The 22,454-nt window shown below is 49.8% G+C and overlaps 1 protein-coding gene and 1 long non-coding RNA gene across 9 annotated transcripts in view; both read left to right on the top strand.

Moving 5' to 3' along the window:
• The window catches only part of SRGAP3 (SLIT-ROBO Rho GTPase activating protein 3), a 245,774-nt gene that overhangs the window by 20,005 nt on the left and 203,315 nt on the right, over nt 1-22,454 (top strand). The gene's annotated exons all lie outside the window — the stretch shown is intronic.
• Nucleotides 16,627-18,887, top strand: LOC138918191 (uncharacterized). The gene is made up of 2 exons (XR_011427200.1): nt 16,627-17,295; nt 17,747-18,887. It is a non-coding gene; the product is annotated as an uncharacterized lncRNA (long non-coding RNA).

Raw genomic sequence — 22,454 nt, forward strand, 5'->3', positions numbered from 1 at the left:
TCGCCGAGTGTCTGCAACACTCAGCAAGCGCTCCCCATTATTGTCCTTACCCAGATTTGGAGGGCTTGACTGGATCCAAGAGTGAAACTTAGAACAGCTGCGGCAGAACTGGCAGCTGACAGGCAAACTCAGATCCATTTCTATGTTTTTTGGCCTTTGGAACATTTACAAAAGTGAATTCGTTTCCAAAATTTAAAAATTAAGAAAGTTTTAAAAGAACTCAGGAGAGTTTACATAAAAATCCAGATTTCTGTCTAGGAACACTGGGCCGTCGTTCTTAGAAGCAAAAATTGGCTGCCCCCTTCCAGTGGGGCGCGGGCTCCACTTTGCTCTAGGGCACACCTGGTCGGCTTCACTCATTCTTGTTGCCTGCTTAGCTCCTGTCCGCATTTGCGTTCTTTGATCTGGAGGCATGGATCAACCTTCATTCAATTCTCCATAAATATTATTTCCAGCAACCAGGCTTTGGAGAAGGTAGACAGCAGGTTGTATTTACTGGCACGTGCCCCGGTGCCATTTGTGGCATCAATTAAGTGCAGAGCCCTCAGCTTCGACAATTGGGTCAAGGTCTTCTTAAAAGAATCTGGGAAACTAGCAAAGACTCGTACCTGTGAGCGGATGGCCACCTCAAAGCAACATGTAGGTGGGCTGAAATTTAATAAGGAAAACAGGGTAAAGTCTTGCCCTTCTGTCTAGAAACCCAGCTGGCCGAGTACACACTGGGGAGAGAAGCGCTCGGCAGTAGCGCTGGTGAAAAAGACTCAAGGTTCTCGCCGACAACAAGTTTGCTGGGAGTCACAGGGAGGCAGCTGCCAAAAAGCCTAATCTGATTTCGGGCTGGGTTTAAGGAGTCTGGTGTCCAGAAGACCTTTCTAGCAATTAGAGCTGTCTTGAGGGGTCAGGCGAGCAGCCTCAGGAAGCCTCGATCTCCCCGGTGGTGTTTGAGGCTCCCTGCTGGGCTCCTGGAAAAGAGGGTCAGAGTGGCGATTGAGGCCAGAGTGGCGATTGAGGCATCGGAGGGCCATTTGTCCTAGGTGACATAGAAGGTCTCTGCCAAACCCGCGATTCTGCTTTCTGCAACCTGGTGGAGGATGACAGATTCCATAACAAAAGTGAAAATCTTGCTTTCTGATAGAGGAAAGCAGGACGTGTGGATGAGGCTGATGGCACGCAGCCGTTTTGATCAGACGCTGTCAAAATGGAAATGTAAACTTCCAGTTCTTACCCACTCATTTAGACAACAGATGTCACAGGCCCTACCTCGTCCCTGAACCTCCCCTGACCTGCAACCCCATCCCTGAGCGCCCGCCTCATTTCTCGGAGGTGGAGGGCCTGGTGGAGGAGAAGGGCCTGTTTTGTACATTACTGGTAATTTGTTTAAGCTGAACTTTTATGCAGAGCTTGCAAACTGACGGCACATAGGCCAGATCCAGCCCTCAGATGTGTTTGATTTGGCCTGTACTATGTCTTTGAAAAATGTGAATTAGATGCCAGCATGTAAAACTGAAGAGATTTCACATAAAATCTGGATTTCCATCACCTTTTTAAAAAGCCCGAAAGTCTGGCAGTGCTGGGCCTGCGTTCCCGCGTGGCAGCACCGGCTGGAGCTGAGCGCCCACAGCCCTTCTTCAACAGGGTTTGAGCTCGCTTGGCCGCTGTCCCCATCCCCCTGACCTCACCTGCTTTGCTAGTTTGCTTGACCTCTCAGGCCCCTAGAGGTATTGGAGTTAATGACCCCTGGTGTAGTGGTGGTGGTGTGTTTTTTTAATCATTGAACTTTATTTTCATTATATGAAAGTCACTAATTAATTTCCTCCAAGTTAGAGGGAATACCATGTTTGGGATGGTCTGACTTAAAACATAGTCTTTGTGGCATACCTGGAATTCGCCTTCTAGGAGGCGGGTCGGGGAGGGGGTGCCTCAAACAGAAATAGGCATCTTCAGAGCAGCTGGAACCAAGATAAAATCTGCCTCTCGGGAAGGACTAGCTATAGGTGTCAAGACGATGTGGACCAAGAGCCCAAACAGCACCAAGGTGAGCATCAGGTTGAAATTTTCCGCGTGGGGCTAACTCTGTGTATAGTACGTTTCACTATAAGGAGCAGAAAAGAGTTATTTATTTATTTAAGCACGACCAATACATTAGGTTATGGTTTGTTTTCAAGGCCACATCAAAATGCCTGGCACTGTTGGAGACATCCTTAAGGCGCAGCCCTGGACTCCTTCCGCTCATCTCCCAACGGTGGGACTGGCAGCTGGGGGTCCACAGGGGAGGGTAGGATGTCTTTACAGCTGCACCTAATGCGTACCTGTGGCTCATATACCACCAGAGCCCCCAACTCTTGTGTCTCAGCAAACACTCTAGGCTCTTGTTTTGAACTGTTGGAAGGCTGCCGATGGTTTCCCTTATATTGACCAGAATCATCAACCTTGTACCTTCACCGCGGGCCTGTAGTGGAGCCGTGCAGAACGGTGGCTTCCTCCTGCGCAGCACAGCCCCCCAGGTATTTGCCGATAGTGGTCTCCTCTGTTTTGGGAGCTGGCTGACAATCCTTGCCCTGAGGCGAGGGAATAGAGGGTGGATGGCAGAGAGACCAGATGCTTTTAAGAGGGACAGTGTGGCCCCCAGGCAGGTCCCGAGCTGAGTGCCTTCTGCTTGGAAGCCCGGAAGTTGCACATGAAGCACCACAGCTCTCCAAAAGCTCCTCGTGCCAGTGTCAGAACCTTTGTGTCGGCTGCTGGGGTCGAGGGAGGCCCAGAACTGGATCTTCTTATGAAGCTCTGGCATTTGGTGGTGGAAACTGCAAGAACTTCACCAGAAGCAAGGAATTGTCAGGAGTGGGTAGCTCACTGTCTGATGGCTGCTACCAGTCGAGGGGAGTGAGGCCTGGCTGTAGGCCTGTTGGTTGCCTTTCATACCCCAAGATGGAATTTGCTAGACCCTCACCCTGCTTAAGTCTGTCTCTCTGCTCTGAGGTTCTCAGACTGAAATTGTCCAACCTGGGACTTCAAAACCCTTGGGAACATGCTCCAGCACCACTTCCTTGCCGAGTGAGCCCCTCCCTGCACGAGACCTCAGGCTTATCACTTAGGAAATGCCCTGCTGGCCTGAGTTATTTCTAGTGTAGACAAGGGGTCTTGTCTGGCTTTCCGTGGTGCAGCCATCTGGTGGCCTTTTCGTGTGTTTTCTGTCGCTGCCTCAGTGTATCCTTTTAGCAAATCATCCTTCAAGTGACTTCCGGTTCGCCTTTCCCTAATTCCTTTTTTGAAAGACTTGCCCTTACTTGGGGCCTTTCTTCCACAGATAGAAGTGGTGTTTGTGCATTGTGAATCCCAGGGAGAGGTTGTGTCTTGGGAGTGGCAGGGACTTCCTACGATTTCTTGGCATCTGGAAGATGCTGGAGTCCGTATGCAGGGGAGAAGATGGGCAAGCGGCATCTGAATGCCTGGAGAGGGTGAGGATTGCAGGGTGCTGGGTGGGTGGCCGTTGTTTCCATATGTCCGTCTCCCTTCCCACTTTCTTCCCTTGATTCCGTTCCCCTCACTCCCCGCTACTTATTTTGGAAAAAGAAATGGTGGCATCCATTAGATGGGATGACATCTCAGCGTAACGTCATTGCTGCTTCCTAGTCTGGGATCCCGGCCGTTCCCTACCTGCTTGGCCTTCCCTGTGGCTTCTATGGTTCTGAGTCAGAAATTAAGAGGTCTTGCGTCTGAACAGGTTGTTGTATTAAGTGGGCCTGGCTAACACTCAGAGACCAACCCTGATTGGTGCTGTCGGTGTGAGGCGGAAGGGCCGAGGGCAGGGAGCATGTGTGTGAGTGTGAGGAGGGGTCTCTTGCGGAGGGAGGAGTCAGCTGTTTCTTCTGCAGGAGCATCTGTCCCCTTCGGAACCCCATGGCTTGTGAAATGGCTTTGCATGAGGAAGCAATCTGTCTGGAGCCCATTTCACTCCTGCGTAGCGTGGGGAGCTAATCAAAACTTCAAGAGGAGAAGTGCCTGTCTTCCATCTAGAATCAAGATTAATTGATGTTCTTTAAGGGGAAGAAATGAAATCTCTCAGCAGCCCGTCCCATTAAGCTTACAGTTGTGCACTTTTCTCTGAAGGCCAGGTGAGAGCTTCAGAATCAGCAGGTTCTTGGAAACATTTGACTCCTGGAAGCCATTTGTGTCTTTCCTCTTAGTGGCTGGAGGGAAACGGAGAGAAAATGCCTTTAAGTCACGGGGCTGAAGGTATAATTCTCGTTTGCCCATGGTTTGCACGGCCCGCTCACATCCTTGTTGTATTTGATCTTCCTAACGGCCCTGTGATGCAGGGGGAGCCGGGGTTACTATTATCCCTGTTTTATAGATGGGGAACTCCTCTAGCCTTGGAACACTAGTCCCTCAAGATGTCTGCTGTAAAAAGGGCTCTGCATTCACATAAGTGTAGGAAGCATTCTAGCATGTTCCCTCATTAGAAATTCACAGCGCACTTCCATATATTAAAGGCTCTGATAAGTCCTATAGAAGAGACATTATTTAACCCATTGTTTCTTGAACTCATTAACCTAGGTGCTATTTTTTCTTTATAGTACACCTATTGGCATCTTCTAGACATGCAAACTTTTTCTGTAAAGGGCCAGATAGTAAACATTTCAGGCTTTGCGGGCTATATGGTCTCTGCTGCAGCTACTCAACTCTGCCCTTGAGTGCAAAGCAGCCACAGACAACAGAGAAATGAATGGGTGCGGCTGTGCTCCAGTACAGCTTTATTTACAAAAAGAGGCTGTGGGCCAAATTTGACTCACAGACTATAGTTTGCTGACCCTTGTTCTAGAAAAGCATCCTGCAGTACATTCTTTGGGAGATGCTGCTTGACCTGTCCAGACAGTCCTGGACAGGGACTGAACTCTTGGGCCCCAGAACAGCTGGCAAAGGTGGCAATGTCTTCTTGAATGTGGCTCAGAGACTGAATGCCTTGTTCAGGGTATATGACTGCTAAATGCTGTCACGGAGATGCCAGCTAGACTCTTGACTATAAATTCTATTTATTTTTCATTGTTCTCTGCTCTTCTGGAGTGACAGACCTGGCAAGGGGGGCAATGCTCCAAGTGCCTACTGTGTGCACTCGAAATGATGTGCACGTAGGTGCATGTGGGCGTTTGTGTGCAAGTTGGTCTGAGTGTGAGCAGGGTATTTGCATTATTAAGCATGAATGTGGCTGACAGATGAGTTATCCAATTACAAGTCTTTGTTTCAATGACCTAATGGGAGATGCTAAAGAGATTCACCAGGGCTATTTGAATTGAGGTCTGTGATGAGAAATCAGGAATGCATTTGATCACTGTGCAAGAATTTACTAAACACCTAACCTGTGCCCTCGCTTTAATTAGAACTTTTGGTTGAAGCAACAGAAATCAGCTGAAGCCGGTAGTAGTGAAAATGGGGTTTATTATAAAGACGCAGGGTGTTCTGTGGAACCCAAGTGGGGAAATGCAGTTGGCCTCAGGATGGCCTAGGACCAGGAACTGGGGTGCTAGGGAGCCCTGATTTGTTCTAGATATCAACTGGTGTACCTTCTCTTGTTTCGGCTTCTCTCTGCACATCTGCCTCGCTCCTCCTTCTCAGCAAGCCGGCTCTTTCTGATGCCTCCACATGACAGGGAGACGGCTGTTGCCACAGCCCCCAAGCTCTCATTTCAGTTGGAGGCGAACATATGGAAAGACTCTCTCTCTCATATGCCTTCTTTTCCTCCTCCTTCGCTTCAGTGTTGCTGAGGAAAGGACTCACATTGGCCCAGCTTAGGTGGTCCCTGACCCAGTGGTGGTGGCCGGTGAGGTGGGGTTAACGACAGAACGATGTCAGCCAGAATCCTACCCCTGTTGGTGGGCGGGCACTTCCCAAAGATGAGGGCCCACTGTAGCCCTGCCCCGGCCAGGCGCCGGGCAGGCACAAAGTGAGGGGGGATATTTCATCCGCTGACATTTATAAACTAGTTGGAAAATAAAACGAATACATCGTAGTGATGAGAATGTCAGATGCGCTAAATTGTTTCCTTCGACAGTGAAAAAAGATATAGGATAAAAAAGTGACTAATTTTGCCACACAGACGTTGAGTGCAGAAGGAGAGAGACAGGAAAGGCTCGTGTGGGCTGGCGTCACCAGGAAGGGCTTTAGACGGCAAAGATAGTTCTCCGAGGGCGGGTGGGAAGCAAACATTCTACCGAGGGAGATGGGCATAGATGAGGACACCAGATTATAGGGGTAAATGTGGTCTGCTCCTTAAGAGGAGGAGGTGACTCTGGAGGGCGGTGGGAAGTACCTTCAGAGAACATTGCTGGAGACACAGCCCGCTGTGGTCTGGTTAACTCTCCCAGGACGGGGCAGGTGGGGCTGGGGCAGGGGGAGCTGGAAGCCAGAACTGCTCCCCCCAGGGGTGGGGACAGGCTGGGGAAAGACCCTCAGCTCCACACGGGCAAGAAGAAGTCCAAGCAGGCAGGTGCAGGTCTACACCACTGGGAGCCTGGGCTTCTGCGGTGGGGGTGCTCCACAGCGCTGGCAAGATAGAGCAAAGAGCTGGGCTGGCCATGGGGTTGGGTAATTCAGGGACAAGACCCAGGCACTGGGGGATAAGGCAGATCCTGTTGCAGGAGGAGTGGGACAAGGCGGGACTTGAGAGAAGGGGCATCGGAGTACAAGACAGAAACCCCGGGAATCTGAACCAGGCCATGAGGCCACAGCAGGATAGCAGCGAGGACGGAGTTTCTTTGTCTGTCTCCCAACTGTGCTCTTCCCTTTCCCTCATTAGGACTTTCCTGTTCTCACTCCTGTTGCTCAGGACCTCACAGCCCATGGTTGGCTAATCACGTGGGGAGGCAGTGATTAATGAGGCTTTAAGGGGTCACCTGTTTTAGTGATGTTTGCAATGGAACAGAAGCCGTAAATGCTGCAAACCTAACGAGTGACAGTGTCTGGGATTCTAGGCAGAGATACCAAGCGCAATGTCAAAGATTCCGTCTGTGCCCCTTTGTGGCGACAGCTCTTGTTGGGGGATAGATGATGGAACAGGATGCCTGCCGTGCAGCAGCGAGGGGACCTTGGCCCTGGACTGGAGCGCTGCTGGAGCAGCAGAGGTGGGGCCATCACATGACGACGGGGCAGCATCTTTAGGGAGGAGAAAGCAGCCAGCATGGCACCCCCTGAGGACCAGTTAGCTTCAGAGGAGGCCCCATCGTGGTGCGTGTTTGCAGCGTCTGGTAGAGGAGAGTGGAAACCATGAGGACTAGGAGTCACAAGATATGGATTTGAATTCTTGGCTCACCACTCTCTCCCTGTGTGAAGTACTCCTTCCCCGGGAGCCGCAGTGCCCTCCTCTGTAAGTGGAGGTCACCCTATCCACCGGGACAGCCTATGTGCTGTCCCTGCCCCGTGTTAGGCGCTGAGTACATAGGTGCTGTATCTGAACCTCGGGTCCTACTTGGAATCGCAGAATTTGCCTGAATGCCCGCCCTGTGCAGGCATTCCCGACAGCCATGCAGCTTCTAATCGGAACTTCTGGTAGCAAGGGGCTGACCACGTCAGAAGTCAGACTATCCCATTGTTGGAAAGGATCACTAGAAAGGTCTTCCTTGAATAGAATTACAAGGCACCTCTGTCATTTGGAACAACCCAGCATAAGTCTAAGCTGGCTGACTCATGATAATGCTGCCGTTCTTTAAAGACTGCTTTCATGTACTCCCAACTTAGGGATGGGGAATAGGTCCAACTGTGACAGACTGGTAGTGTGCTGGAGGGCTGTGTTGAGAAGGATTCCGAGGCTGTGTTCCAGGCACGGTAGGGAAAAGATCCTCTATCTGCCATGGCTCAGGGGTCGGCAGTGGTGGCATATGTACAAGGGTTTGTTTCCTCCGCTAAGCATTCTCGCGCTTAGATTCTTCCGTGATGCTTTAGATGACTTGTTCCCTTACCCTCTGGCCTCTTTTTCTTGCCACATTTCAGCTTATCAACATTTTAAAAAGTCATCTGGCTGCCACATCTTCCACCTAATTCATTTCTAGGGTGGATTTAACCCATCTGCCTGGCCGGGATGAGATCTCTCTTAGAGCACTGTTTTCTGGAAAATCTTCCCAAATTGAGAAGGACCATCTTTATGCCTGTAGGCCACTGATAAACCTTCTAAATTATTACTATCCCTCTTAAAATCTGGAGCCCAAGCCCCGCACTGTCTCCCAGAAGTCCTCGGAATAATACGGAGGCCAGTGAAACTAATAATGCGTCCCTTGATCCCCCTAATGCAGCTTAAAGGCGGCGTTGGCTTTTTCCCTGTGTTCGTAAAGCTGAAGCTCAGAGACTCTGCTCCTGATTCTGAGGGGCTCGGGAGAGGGAGCAGGGAGAAGTCGGGCAGGAGAGAGAAGGGGAGGAAGGGCCGGAGAGCCAGACTCAGTGGGGCAGCATCTCCTTCTGCCCCTGTGGTGCCAGCCGCCTCTGCTCTCCTCCCCTCTCATGTGGGTGATGACCACGGGCACGCGGCTCCTGGTGGGAGGAGCTTCAGCGTAGGCTGAGGGACCGCCTCCCGCCTCCTGCCTCTGTTCTGCCGTCGCAGGGCTCTGTGCTCTGTCGCCCTCCCCTCCCCGCCTCTGTGACTCTCTTGGTGGTTTGGCTTCAACAAGGCTGGAGCCTGCAGGCAGCACAGTGAGGTCTAAAGGCCACAGGTCCCTGTCACAGCCAGGTTGTCCGCCCTAAAGGTCCCTGGACCACTGTCAGTCCTGGAAGTGTCTCCCAGTCTGCAGCAACGCGAAAAAAATAAGGACAATGCAGGGATTTTCCCCATAAAGCGAACTGTATGTAATGAAAGACCCGCCCTTTAGCCTCAATGATGTTCTTCCTTTCCGGAGGGGTGTGTGTCTGAGGAGTGATGCTTTCTTAAACAATTAGGGGAGTTTTTCTCCCTAATACCCTTTGTGATGCTGGCCACCCTTTGGGCGCCCCTCCCATTTTTAGGGGGTGGACTTTACTGGAGTGTGAAATCTGGTCTGAAAACTGCAGCGGTGTCCGAGGGGAGGCCCGTCAGGACTCAGGGAGCCTCCGGGGGGCGTCTGGAGGGCGCAATGTGAGGTCTCAGTGAGGCCGCGGAGGCACAGGATTGGGCCCCGGTGACTTCCATCAGTTTAAATTTCCCACCGCTCGGTTTATTTGAAAGGGGGCATTGTTTGGGATTGCGGATTTGGGAGGCCCCGTGGACCAGGGCCAGCCTTGTCAGTCTTCAGTGTGGCTCTGCAGTGACTTCGCCGCTCGGTGCCTCGGTTTCTTTGTCAAATCAGAACAGCAGTGTCCTTTTCCTCGGGTTGTCGTGAGGATTGTGTGACAGTGCTGCTGGTTGTTGCTGTTATTCTGATACATTTCACCTCGTGTCCATCGCGGCCTCCACTGCTCCGTGGACATTCCGCCTTCGGAGGGGAGGAGGGGACTCAGAGAAGCGATGCGGAGATGACGGGGTCGGAGCGGCCCACGGGCGTGGACTGTGCGGTGCACGGCAGATGTTGGGCAGCCCGGGTCCCTCCCCACTAAATGCTAGTAGCGTTCCCCAGTTTTTGTGACACACCCCCGCACGTTTTGCATTCTCTCTGGGGGACCATCCTGCCTCCAGCGGAGAGCCCCTGGCTGAGTGCTTTGGTCTGAGGTAGTGAGCGGAAGCAGTGTGGAAAAGAGGAGTCTTTAGAGAGTGGCCTGGTGGGCTGATACTCCAGCACTGTGCGTATTAGTAGTTGGTGTTCCGGTCTTCCGAGTGTTGAACGGAGAAGGAGCTTGGTGTCACAGAAGGAGCACAGCCCTGGGAGGCACAGGGTCTGCAGTCAGGCTCCAAATTTGCTGCTAACTATAGGGAGACCTTGAGAAAATCTCTTCCCTCCTCTGCGTCTCATCTTCAAATGAAGGGTGTGGAGAAGATGATCTTTTTCAGCTCCGAGCTCCAGGATGGGAAGGGAAAATGACTTAGATTTGAGCGAGACCAAAGGAAGAACTTCCTACGTGTCGTGCTGGGAGGAATGAGGAAGAGGCCTGACTGCTTGCCTTTGTTTGGGCTGGAAAAGCTGACACCCCGTGGGCAGGCCGGGATGGGAAGAGCTGACCGCCTGACGTCGCCTTCGAGACCCTCTCTTTCTGCTTGTTTTGATCGGTTAACTTTGGTTGGTTTTTGAATATGTAGCCTGGGCACCCGGAGCCTCTGAAGGCTGTGGAGAGCTTCCCTCCCAGGCCGGGCTCCCCTTCCCCAAAGGCTGCCTTGGCTTCTCCTCCCGGAGGTGATCCCCTCTTGTGTCCTTGGACCCGGTCCTGAGAAGCGTGTTTCCACTGTGGCTCGGTTGTTACGCCTTTAGTTTTCTGGTCGGAAGGATGAGAAATTTGATCCTCCTGTAGCATGTGGTTCATCTCCAACAATGATTTTTCCCTGTTAGTCACAGTTTCTTGTTGCCACTCTTGGGTAGAGACGGCCGTTTCCGTCTCCCTCCGTGTCCCCACTCCCAAGTTCCCTGTCCTTCATGGAATCAGGGGATCCCATAAGCACAGATCACACGTGAGATATGACATCTGGACGCTTTGCAACTTTATCTGTGCATTTCAGAAGGGGCTCATTTTACATAGTTGTCTATTTTGATGGTTTCCAAAATGGTTTCCTAGCCTTATATTCTCTTTTGTCTTGGAGCTTAACTCAATCCTGCAGGGAACTGCTTTGCTCCTCTTCTGGTGGTGTGAAGTTTCCGCTCAGTAGTGGAAAGCACTCTTGGATGTCAACCGTATACTGAAGGAAAAACTCTGGACTCGGAGGGAGAAAACCTGGGTTTGAGTGCAAAATAAACTTCTTTCTTGCTGTGTGATCTTTGGCAAGCTGCTTGGCTTCTCTGAAGCTCTGTTTGCTCATCTGTAAAATGAAGGTTGTACTACCTTCTCTACAGGGCTGTTTTTAAGCTTAAGTAAGGCAATGAATCTGAGTATACTTTGCAAACTGTTAAGAGCCTTACAATTATAATTATCGTAATTCTTTTAAAAAGTGTTTATTAAGCTTCTATTGTGTGCTAGGTACCAGAGATAGAGCAGGAAATGAGCTTATATTCTGGTGTGTGGGAGCGGGGATGAGAGAAGGTAGGAAGACTGGCAATAAAAAGGTTAACTAATAATCAAGGTAATTTAAGATAATGGTAACCATTACAAAGAAAATTAAACAGAATAATGGAATAGAGGATGAATGGGAGGGAGTTGGAATTCCTGATAAAAGATCAGGAAAGCCTCTCTAAATTGACACCTGAGTGTCCTGTGAAGAGTTGGGGAAGAGAATCCAGGCCTGGGAAGCAGCAAGTGCAGAGGCCCTGGGGCAGGAACAGGAGCTTGGAGAATTAAAAAAAGAAAAAGGGCGAAGAAACTGTAAGAAAGTAGGTACGGCAGAAAAAAAAGTGAGTGAGATAGAGTTGTCACAAGAACTGGTGGGAGAGGTTAGCCAGAACAGGGTCATGGAGGGCCTTGTGGACCATGTTAAGAGCTGTGTGCAACCAGAGATTTTAAGCAGGGAGATGACACGATGAGTTTCACCTTCAGAAAGACCCTTCCTCCTGGAAGGTGGACAGTAGATTGTTGGTAGGCGAGCAGAGGCGGTGAGACCAGTGGAGGCTGTTGGAGTAATCCAGGGAGGAGATGACGGCTGCCACCAGAAAGAGCACACATTCCGTCATCCCTGGGGCATTTGGGCGTGAAGCTCAGGTAACTGTTTTCAGGTGGAAAGCATCGTCTCCTGGAGTAAGAAGAAGGTGCTCTCTTTTCCTTCTGCCTATCTGCTCTGCTGCCCTCAAGGGTGTGGGGGTGCTGAGGAAGTGGCGGTGGTATTTCCTTTCCAGGTGATGCAGGTTTGGGACTACCCGTTCCTATAATTAATAGACAAGTGTTTTTGACTCTGGGAAGATGTTTCCAGGCCTTTGGAAACATCTTCCCATGGACCAACTGGGCGTGTGCCCAGAAGCCTGGCCAGGCGAGTTCTGCGCGATTTGTATGCTCAGTGGGCACAAGGAGCAGTGGTGACGCCCACGCACAGGGCAGTGCAGGTTGTCCCCTAGACAAGGGCACTTGGCTGAGCGGGGGACCTGAAACCAGGCCAAGCTCTGCTCACCCAGCGCTTTGCCCTGGCGAGGGGCGGGCTCAGCTGGGAGCAAGGGCTGGCACCAAGGCACCCCCGGGTTAGCCCAGCCCTGTCCAAACCCTTGGCGTTTCTGCTTCGTAGCCCGGTTTCCGGGGTCCGTCTTCACCTTCTGATTCCAGTCAATCAGCATTTGTTTTAACAGATATTTACTGAGTATCTGTGTGTGCCAGGCACTGGCTTTACATTGATGGACAGACAGACACGCTTCCTGCCCTCACGAAGCTTCCAGTCCAGTGGAGGTCATTCCAGCTTTCTTTCTTCAGGGCACCTGGAGAGCTGTCTTTTGGGGAAGCCTGATGTGATCCCAGCCCCTGTTCTCTGAGACATGTGCTGTTGGCACAGACTTGGAAGCAGCTCTTGGGCTGGGAAGCAACGAACCCCCACCCCCCTGCCCCCTGCATGCACCTCAGTTCAGACTTTCAGGGAGATGGGGCGAGCGTGGCCATGGTCTGTTCTAGCTCAGCTCCTTCATTCGCCTCTGATGAGGAGAAGCAAAAAGAAAGCATCAAAGGGGCACTATGGTTTCCACTGGAAAAGGGTAAGATTTATCCTTGAACCTTAGAGTCTTCATAAAAATTCTATTTAAAATAGATACACTTTTCTGTATGTCTATTACACTTCAATAAGAGGTTAAGAAAACAGTACAGTTTGTTGAGCGGCCAGGGTCTAAGCTTAGAGAAGTCAGGACGGGGGTGGGGGGCGGTTGGGCCTATAGGTCAGGCCTTTTGGGGTCTTTGTGTCTTGACCGCATTCTTTAGCTTAATGAATAATCAGATTATTTTATCAGCCTTTGAGGAATCCATTTTTTTTGCCAGCCCAACTCTCAAGAAATTGCTGTGTAAGCCGTGGTATCCAGAGACTGGCAACTCTGGAGGGGGCGCCTCTCCGGGCCTTCATTCTCCCCGGCTTCAAGGTGGCTGGGAAACAGACTTAGTCATACTCTGTTTGGGGAGTTTGGAATGAGAGAAAGACACAGCTGGGTGGTTTTCAGATTTTTTTTTCCAGGCTGTGGTGGAGCCAGAAGAATGAGAGATTCCATACATCTTGTGACCAGATGTGGCATCCTTAACTGGGACGCAGCAGGATCAACAAAGCACAGTCCATTTTACACAATACCCCTTTATTTACCTATTTATTTTAATATTTACATTGTGTTTTTTAGATTATAAAAGTAATGCTCACTTCCCCCCAATGTTTCATTAAGAAAACGTTTAAACATACAGCAAAAGTACCTAATTTTTACAAATTGGCTATATTAGGAGTGTACATAAAGAAAGTGAAAGGTTGATCCTGCCTCCTAGAGAGGACATCGTTATTACGTGTTTCGTATATTATTATAATTGCTTTAATAATCATATAATAGTATTCATACACTTTTGCTCCTTTTTAAAAAGTTTACCAATTTACGTTGGACATCTTTACACGTGAGGATTTATTACCTATCTCATTCTATCTAAAAAAATAGATTTTTTATTGAGGTATAAATTACATACTATAAAATTCACCTGTTTTCAGTGTACATTGACTTTTTAGTAAATTCTCGGAATTGTGTAACTAACACCACAGTCCAGTTTTAGCGCACTTCCATCACCCCTAAAGGACTCCTTGTGCCCATTTGCCATCATGCCCTCTTCTCATCTCTGTCAGGGGGCACCCACTAGCCTGCTTTCTGCCGCAATACATTTGCCTTCCATGGGCTTGCATATAAAGGGAACCATGAATATGTTTTTTTGTGCCTAGCTTCTTTTAACGTTTTTGAGGTTCATTCACATTGTAGCATGTAACAGAACTTTGTTCCTTTTCATTGCTGACTAATATTCCATTTTAGGATGTATCACAGTTTGTTTACTTACCAGTTAGTGGACATTTGATTTGTTTCCAGTTTGGGGCTATTATGAATAATGCTGCTGTGAACATTTGGGTACAAACCTCTGTGCGGATATATGTTTCATTCTTTTGAGTGCCTATATAGAATTCCATTTTATGCCTATACCATCATGTGTTCAGCCAAGCTCCCCTGGTGGCCATTTACTTGGTTATTTATTTATTTATTTTGGTGAGGAAGATGGGCCCTGAACTAACATCTGTTGCCAATCTTCTTTTTTGCTTGAGGAAGATTGTCGCTGAACTAACATCTGTGCCAATCTTCCTCTATTTTGTATGTGGGATGCTGCCACAGCCTGGCTTGACGAGCAGCACGTAGGTCCACACCCAGGATCCGAACCTGCGAACCCCAGGCTGCTGAAGGGGAGCTTGCGGAGTTAACCACTACGCCACTGGACTGGCACTGGTTTTTTATTTTTTACAGTGTAAATAGTCCTGTATTGGACATCCTCATACATATATCTTTGTGCCTATGAGTGAACTTTTTTGAAGCATTTGAAGGATTTCGAAGGGGAAATTCTGAGTCAACAGATATAAACATTTGAGATTTCAATAGCTAGTGTCACATTATCTTCCAGGAGAAGTTGCCCCAATTTATACCTCCCGCCCCCACAGCGCATGAGAGTGACTTTTCCCATGAACTCGTCAATGTGGGCCAGGAGGAATATTTTCATTTTTTCTAATCTCAGAAGTGACAGTCGTCTCATTGTCCTTTTAACTGGTATTCCTTTCATAACTGAAAGGTTGTCGACCCTTTGTATATCCTTTTCTTAATCTTCTATTCGGTTCTTTATCTTTTCTTAAGGCTTTGAAATAACTCTTTGTGTTTTAGGAAACTGACTCTTTGCTTATAAAACGTACTGCAAATTTTTCATTCCTCAGCTTATCCTTTTTTTTTTTCCTCAAAAAGTCTGTTCATGGTAGGTGTGCTATACAGATGTTTCACGTTTTTAAGTAATCGTATCTGTTAGGGAAAAAGAAGAATCTGTGAACATTTTACAAGCATCACTTAGATATTTACAATATCCCCAGAAGGAGGTGAGGAAGGTAAAATATTGATGGGAGAAGCTGAGGGAGGTTGGACGTGCTTCATCTACCAAACATCTGGATGGTTAAGAGAGTTGTCGTACCCTTTATGGAGTTGTTTTGGTGTCATATAAGCACAGACTTCACTTTATTACTGCAAAACCTGAGAACTAAATCTGGATATTTTTTGCCTCTCAGCCCCTTGCTAGTAATAATTATGACAGCTGACATTAATCAAATGCGTACCATATGCCATTTATTCCCGTTAATCCTTGCAGTCACTCTGTGAATAGGTGGTTATTTCCCCGTGGAAAAAGACAGGGGATCTTCAAGCATCTCGCTCCAAGTCATCCGGCTAGCAGAGGCTGGAGCTGGAATTCAGACTCAGGTTTGCTTGACACCAGAGCCTGTGCTTCCCTAGGCCTCCCGTCGTCCTCCCTTCCTGTAGCATTGAAGGAGTTAACCCAGCTCTGACCAGTTAGGGGATATTTCAAGAGGGCTTTAGAAAGGGACAAAGATCCTCGGGAAGCTGGCACGGTATAGCGAGAAGGCTGCCGTCTTGAGCATGGCGGGCAAGATCTGTGGGTTCTAGTCTCAGCCCCTCAAAACTGTTTCCCTGTAATGACGAGAGAAGGTACACCCTTGCAGTAGAGTCTGGGGAGTGGGGGCAGGAAGAGTGGACGAGTCCCTAAGACCCTTCTGGATTTTCTGTTTGCTACATGGCAGAAGTGAGCTGGCTGTTGGCAGTTAGATCATGGCGCGATGGGGGGAGGTTGGGGTAGTGGGAGAAGAGAGGTGCTTCGAGCCCCAGCTCTGAAGTCAAAGTGGTTTCTAGGTGCGTATTGCTCTGTTGGGGTATTCTGCCCATGGGGGATACTGTAGGCTACACTGGGTAGGGCTGGGGAAATTGAAGGTCCAGAAAGGATCAGGTCAAAATCCCTAAGAATCTTGGGGATCTGGGAGGAGGTGGCCATGCTCTTGCTCATTCATTACTTACTCACGGGCAACTGTGGGAGGGGGGCAGAAGGACGGACCTGTGGTGGGGCCTGCTTCAGGGACTCACCGTCTGGGCAGGGAGATGGGATTTGTTCAGACAGATTATTCGAACCAAGGTAGAGGTGGTGACACGAGAGGTTCGGCTGAAGAGCTGGGAGGCAGGGCAGAAGGAGCACAGCCTTGGCAGTGAGACTGACCTGGCTTGACTTAGGTCCTAAGATAAGGACAACAGCATCATCATTTGGCGAGCACTTCCTGTGTGTGTTGCATGGTGTGGCAGACAAGGAGATCCCGCTTCAGGATTGGAGGATCCATCCTAGGGCCTGGGGGCACTGTGGGATGACAGCCCTCACTGCCAGCCCTCTTTGAGAGCTGCCCTTGCTGCAGAGAGCTGCCTCACCCGGGATCGTGCCCCTTCTCAGCTGTAACGGCCAGGCCCTCCCTGAAACCTGGGACAGCTGCGAAGGGCTCTCTCAGCCCCAGTGTCTCCACTGGGACTGTGATGCGGCCTGGCCTGGCCCTCGCCCAGTCCTGCTTCCTTCTCCTTCCTTCTACAGGTTTTGAAACTGAAGAGCACAGCCTGAAAAGCTTGCTACCTGATGATCTCCATCTCAGTTTGCTTCCCCGGGAGCCGAGTCCCCGACACACAGATGATCTGACTGTGTTCCCATGATCGACCCCTGAGCTGGGGTTACTTGCTCTGGTTTACAGGGGAGGTAACTGAGATTTATGGAGGCTGAATGGCTTGCCCAGCGGCAGACATGGCTGATCTTGGGTTGAAACCGAGTCTGATTGTGCCCAAAACACAACCTTTCTATACTGCTACCCTCTAGGTGTGTGACTTTAAGCAATGGAAACCAGGGATTTGTAAAGTCAGGTTGCTGCAAGGGAACTCAAAGTTCATTTGATTAAAGCTCCCGTTCCTTTATCTTTGGATCTGAGTTTCTCAGATCCATCACTGAAAGTCTCACGTCCCGGGGAGCCCCTTAGTCCCTGGTGAACCGGGGTGGTTCGTGACCCTGTGTGAGGGTTGGCTGAGGCACGCAGTGAATCCATCCATTCAGTCATTCCTTCAACAAATGGTCATGGCATCTACTACGCCATTTTAGGGACCAGCGATACAGCAGTGAACGAAGCAGAGTCGCTGCCCTCTTGGAGTTGCATGGGAGGCAGACAGCCGTGCAACCGACAAATAAGTACATACTGTAACGTCCACATGTAGCACGGTAGGTGCTATGACGGCAAATGAAGAGAATGGGGGGTGGGGGGTCTGGGCTGGGGGTGAGGAAGAGTGTCCTATTTTCAGTCGAGGGGACAAAGAAGCCTTCTGGGATGAGGGGACCTTTGGCTAAAGACCTGAATGAAGGGAGGAACTGGCCACACACATGTCACTGGAAGTGCATTCCAGGGGGGAGAAACAGCATGTGCCAAGACCCTGGGCGTTGGCGGGTTTAAGAAAGATGAAGGAGCACAGTGGGCCAAGGGGGAGATGAGACTGGAGAGGCGTCAAGGGGCCGTAACCCTGCGGGGCCTGGGGGCTGGGAATAAAGAACTTGGGTTTTAGTGCAAGCTGGTTTGGAGAAGGCGAGTGGCACACCAAGTTTATGTTTCAAAGGGGGTTTTGTGACTCGTGCTGAAAATAGATTGTAACAAATGTCATTCCCATTTCCTTCCTAGATTGTTTCTATTTCTATTTGAGGACAATCAGAGAAGTTTTGCTGAGGACGTCACATTTAAGAGCACAGGCTTGGGAACTGGGCTCTCTGAGCTCGAATCCTGGCTCCGCCCGCCACTCAAGGCCGAGGGACCTTGAACTATTTGCTTAACGTGTGTAAGCCTTGGCTTCCTCATCAGTAAAATGGAGATGATAGAGCACCCACCTTATGAAGAGGGATTTTTGTGAGGGTGAAATGTGGTAATGCTCAGAGAGTTTAGCACAGCACTTGCATTTTTTTTTACAGCTGACTTTTTTTATTGGGGTAAAATATAGCATAAAATGTATTATTTTAATATTTTTAAGTGTACAGTTCAGTGGCATTAGGTACATTCACATTACTGTGCCACCATCACCACCACCCATCTCTAGAGCTTTTCTCATCTTGCAAGACTGAAACTGTTCCTATTAAACAATAACTCCCCATTCTCCTCTCCCCCACGCCCTGGCAACCGCCATTCTACTTTCTGTCTCTATGAGTTTCACTACTCTAGGTAGCTCATATAAGTAGAATCATACAGTATTTATCTTTTTGTGACTGGCTAGTTTCACTTAGCATAATGTCCTTGAGGCTCATCCACATTGTAGCACGTGACAGCATTTCCTTCCTTTTTAAGGCTAAATAATATTCCAACGTATGGATAGACCACATTTTGTCTATCCATTCATCCATCAGTGGACATCTGGGTTGCTTCCACCTCTGCTATTGTGAATAACGCACCTGCATTTTGTAAGCACTGGATAGATCTTTGCCATAATTTTTTATCCTGGTTTGTTTAAATGTAGGGAAATGATAAGTGCGTTGGACCAGGAGGCAGGAGATGCAGATTCTAGATTTGCATGAGGCTGACTCATTTTTTCTGTCTGAGCCTCAACTGTCTCATCTATGAGATGGTGATGCTAACACCCACTTCAGGGGGCTTGTTGTAAGATCAAACGAGACAGACTCCGCGAATTTTAGAGCTTCACTGTCCAGTGTGGTAGCCACCAGCCACGTGTGACCGCCGAGCACCTGAAATGTGCTTAGTCTGAACTGTGACATGCTGTAGAGGTAAGATACATACGTATTTTGAAAACGGTACAGAATAAAGAGAATGTGAAATATCTCATTAATACTTTTTATTAATTAATACTTTTAAATAAATTAAATTAAATAATACTTTTATTTATTAATAAAAGTATTTACTAATACTTTTTTCCAACTTACATGTTGAAGTCATATTTTGGATACATTAGGTTCGATAAAAATATATTATTAAAATTAATTTCACCTCTTTTTATTCTTTAACGTAGCTACTAGAAGATTTAAGATGACACATGTGGCTTCCTTCATATTTCGATTAGACAGCTCTGGTCTAGCGTCCACCATACATTTTTGGGTTACCATCGGCAGTTTCCTGGGTGCTCCTTCCAGGGTTGGCTTGGGGTCTGAAGGGAGCTTCTCTCTGCGAGCTCTAGGCGGAGAAATGATTTACATCACTAAGGGGCTGCAGTCTGAATGGTGACCAACGTCTGTGGCCCACAGAAGCCTAAACAAGCCGGGAGAAGCGTGGGCCCCAGCGCTGCTGCAGATGAAGCCCAGCCATGGCCGTGCAGCCTCCCGGCTCCGGCCACAAAGGGCGGCTGCGGCAGCGCCGCTCTGCCGGGGTTTTCAATTCAGCTGCGTGCTCCCTGGCGACAATAGACTTCTTCATTTCAAAGCCGAACTCCTACGGAGGCCTGGGCTGGGAGTGGGGAGGGCCGGCGATTTCCAGCCAAGGCCTCTGTGTATCGCTAATTGTATTATCACAGTTTCTTTAGGGGAAAAATCATGCATTCATTTGGGACTTAAAAAAAAAAAAAGGAGCCTAGGGAGAGTGAAGATTCGTTTGGTACCGTGTTTGGGTGGAGAATTTTTTTTCCCCCAACGAAGCAAAGGAGAAAAGAATTTCTATTTTGCAGCTGGAAGAGAGCTTTTGTACGCACGCCCCTCCCTCTTCCCTCATTTTATCTCCCGACCGACAGGATATTCAGGGAGCTGAGCGGCGAGTGTTCAGCACAGAGACAGAGATAAGTCCCGAGCTGAAGCAGCGGAAGCACAGGCGCGTCTCGCTCGGGGCCCAGCAGGCGCGCGGGGGCCGCGGGGGCGGAGATGCGCGGGCACGCGGTGGCCCTGGGGGCGGGGCCCGCTCCGCTCTGCTCGCTGCGTCCCAGGCCCGCAGGTCCGGCTAGTGACCTGCCCAGAGCTGAGAGGCCAGGCCTGAGGCTTCCCCTCCTGTGGCATTTCAGGCAGGCCCTCTGCCTTCTCCAGCTTTCCTGAATGTCACAAGGGCCTTACTTCTTTGGATTTTTGTCATATGTGACGTTCTGCCTTGGGGTCTAAATAGTTCCCAAGATGGGTCCCAGATGCTTTGTGGCTTCCTTCATTTATCGTTGGGATGCTGGTCTCCGAAGGAGGGAAATCAGAGATCCCAGAGCGGGCTGGTGGAGGCAAGGCCCTCCTAGAGATGTGGAACTGGGGTAGGTGAGGTCCGCCTGGCCTCTCTGGGATTCGGTGGGGGAGGGGGATGGAAGGGAGATGGTACCGGGTGAGCTGTCAGGAGACCTGGCTCCGTCAGAGTGTAAGCCACTTCCCACAGCCTGGTCTTGAGTCTTCACCTGTAGAATGGGAAAACAATTCCAGCTTTGCCTGCCCTGTGAAGTCGTTGTGAGGACCAAATGAGAGCCAAGTATGGAAGCAGTTCGCACACCGTAAAGGGCTGTGGGAAGGCAGGGTATTGTTATCTTTGCTTTTCCTGCAGCACTAGCTTAATGACTTAATTAGTCAATTAGTTTACACATATTTTTCTGCCCTCACCATGGGCCAGGCCCTGAGCTAGGCATGGAGGATATAAAGGTGAATGAACACATTCCCTGCCCTCGTGAGCTCATGGTCCAACGGAAGGGAATGGCAAAAAGCAGGTGTAATTACAATTCAGGGGGTGAAGAGCTACAGCAGGGGTAAGGTCAGGGGCTGCAGGAACACGGAAGAAAGTGATCTATCAGCTTCGGGGGGTGAGGAGGGCTTCCTGGAGGAAGTGACATTTAAGCTGGGGTCGGAGGGATGAAAACCCGTGGTCAGTTCACAGTAAGTGTTAGTTGAGCGCGTAGGATAATTAAGAATGCTCTTAGCTGCAGGGATAACTGCCCAAGTGTTCATTTATCAATTTATAGATAGGAAACTGACTCAGAGAGGTTAAGTAATTCCCTAAGGTGCCCAGCAAGTATGTGGCAGAGTTAGGACTAGAATCCAGGTTCAGTGCTCAGGGTGGCTCTCCTGAGCTTGGGAGAGTGGGTGATTGTTCAGGTAGAGGGACAAGCTGCAGCTGCGGGCACAAGCTGATGGGGCATAGGATATGGTGCCCTCCAGTTTAATGAGGACAAAATATCTTTATGAGGCTGGGTTCCCTGGAAAACAGACTCTGAGTTGTTGACTCCTGTGCAGTAAGTTTATTAGGGATTGCTCTCAGGACTAACGTCTGTGCAGGAGGGAAGAAAGCAGGAGTGGGGGGCAGAGGGAGAAGCTGAACTGCCGTGTGGTCACTTCGGAAGGCTCGGCTATTCACAGGGCACACTGAAGCTGAGGGCCTTCAGACTTGTCCCGAATTGAGGAGGATGGCTGAACTTTATACCCTCACATCAACCTGTCCCTGGAGCTGGTTTCCCCAAAAAAGGGGCTGTGACGTTGGAGAGGCTGAGAGTATGTCTGGAGAGGGGCTCAGCTGAGGGCTATGGGCTGCCAGCCCTGCAGGCAGCTGGGGAGTGGTCCCACAGTCCTGGCGTGGGGAATGGATGCTGGCAGCAGAAACAATAGCGCTCTAGGCTGTGAGGCGCAAAGTCAGAGGCTGCAGGCTCAGTGGAGAATTAGGCTGAATGTCAGCTTGCGGCTTCCCACAGAGTGAGGGAAGGGTTTCCAGGGTGTCCAGAGCTGGGGCAGGAATCTAGGAGGTGGCTCAAGGGTGAGGCAGGCGGGCAGTTTCCATCTGGAAGTCTGAGCACTGTGGGTAAAACCTCTGCTCCAGGCAAGAGTTTATGGGAACGGCCCAGGGCCTTGCTGGAGCAGGGTGGGCAAGGCGGGCTAGTGAAAGCCAGAGCGATGTCTGTCCTGGGGCCTCCCCGATGGGTTTCAGCCCCTTGGAACTAGGGGCTCAGAGAGTGATTAAGGTTTGGCTTCCCAGAAAGCCTAGTGTCTGGATTGGCTGGTGTCTTGGAAGGCAGGTGGTCCAGGTGTGGGGACAGGAGAGGGAGAGGCTAGAAGATGAAGTGGGAGCTGACCGAAATCTCTCTCTTCGTCAGGGAACGGTCTCTGGAGTCCCCAGCCCGACTGCCTCAAGGGTGAGCCAGTTTGGCCGTCACTCCCCCCACACCAGTTTCCATGGATACGTTTCAAGCCTCAGCCTGGTCATCTTCAAAGGCATCAAAGGCAGCACACCCCATCCATGCATAATCTTTTGTTATTGCCCCACAAATAGCTTTTGTTATAGCCCTTCCCCCATCTCCCTCCCACCCATCCTCCGAACCAGAGAAACTGGCTTAGTTGTGGCCCCGTCATCTAGCGAGAGAGGCAGTGCACTTTTTCTGGAATTTTAGAAGACCTGAATTTGAATCCTAGGCTTGTTGTTTGTAAAACACAAATAATAACACCTAGGTCAA

This window comes from Equus caballus, chromosome 16 (assembly GCF_041296265.1).
Source record: "Equus caballus isolate H_3958 breed thoroughbred chromosome 16, TB-T2T, whole genome shotgun sequence".
In the NCBI taxonomy this organism is placed as follows: domain Eukaryota; kingdom Metazoa; phylum Chordata; class Mammalia; order Perissodactyla; family Equidae; genus Equus; species Equus caballus.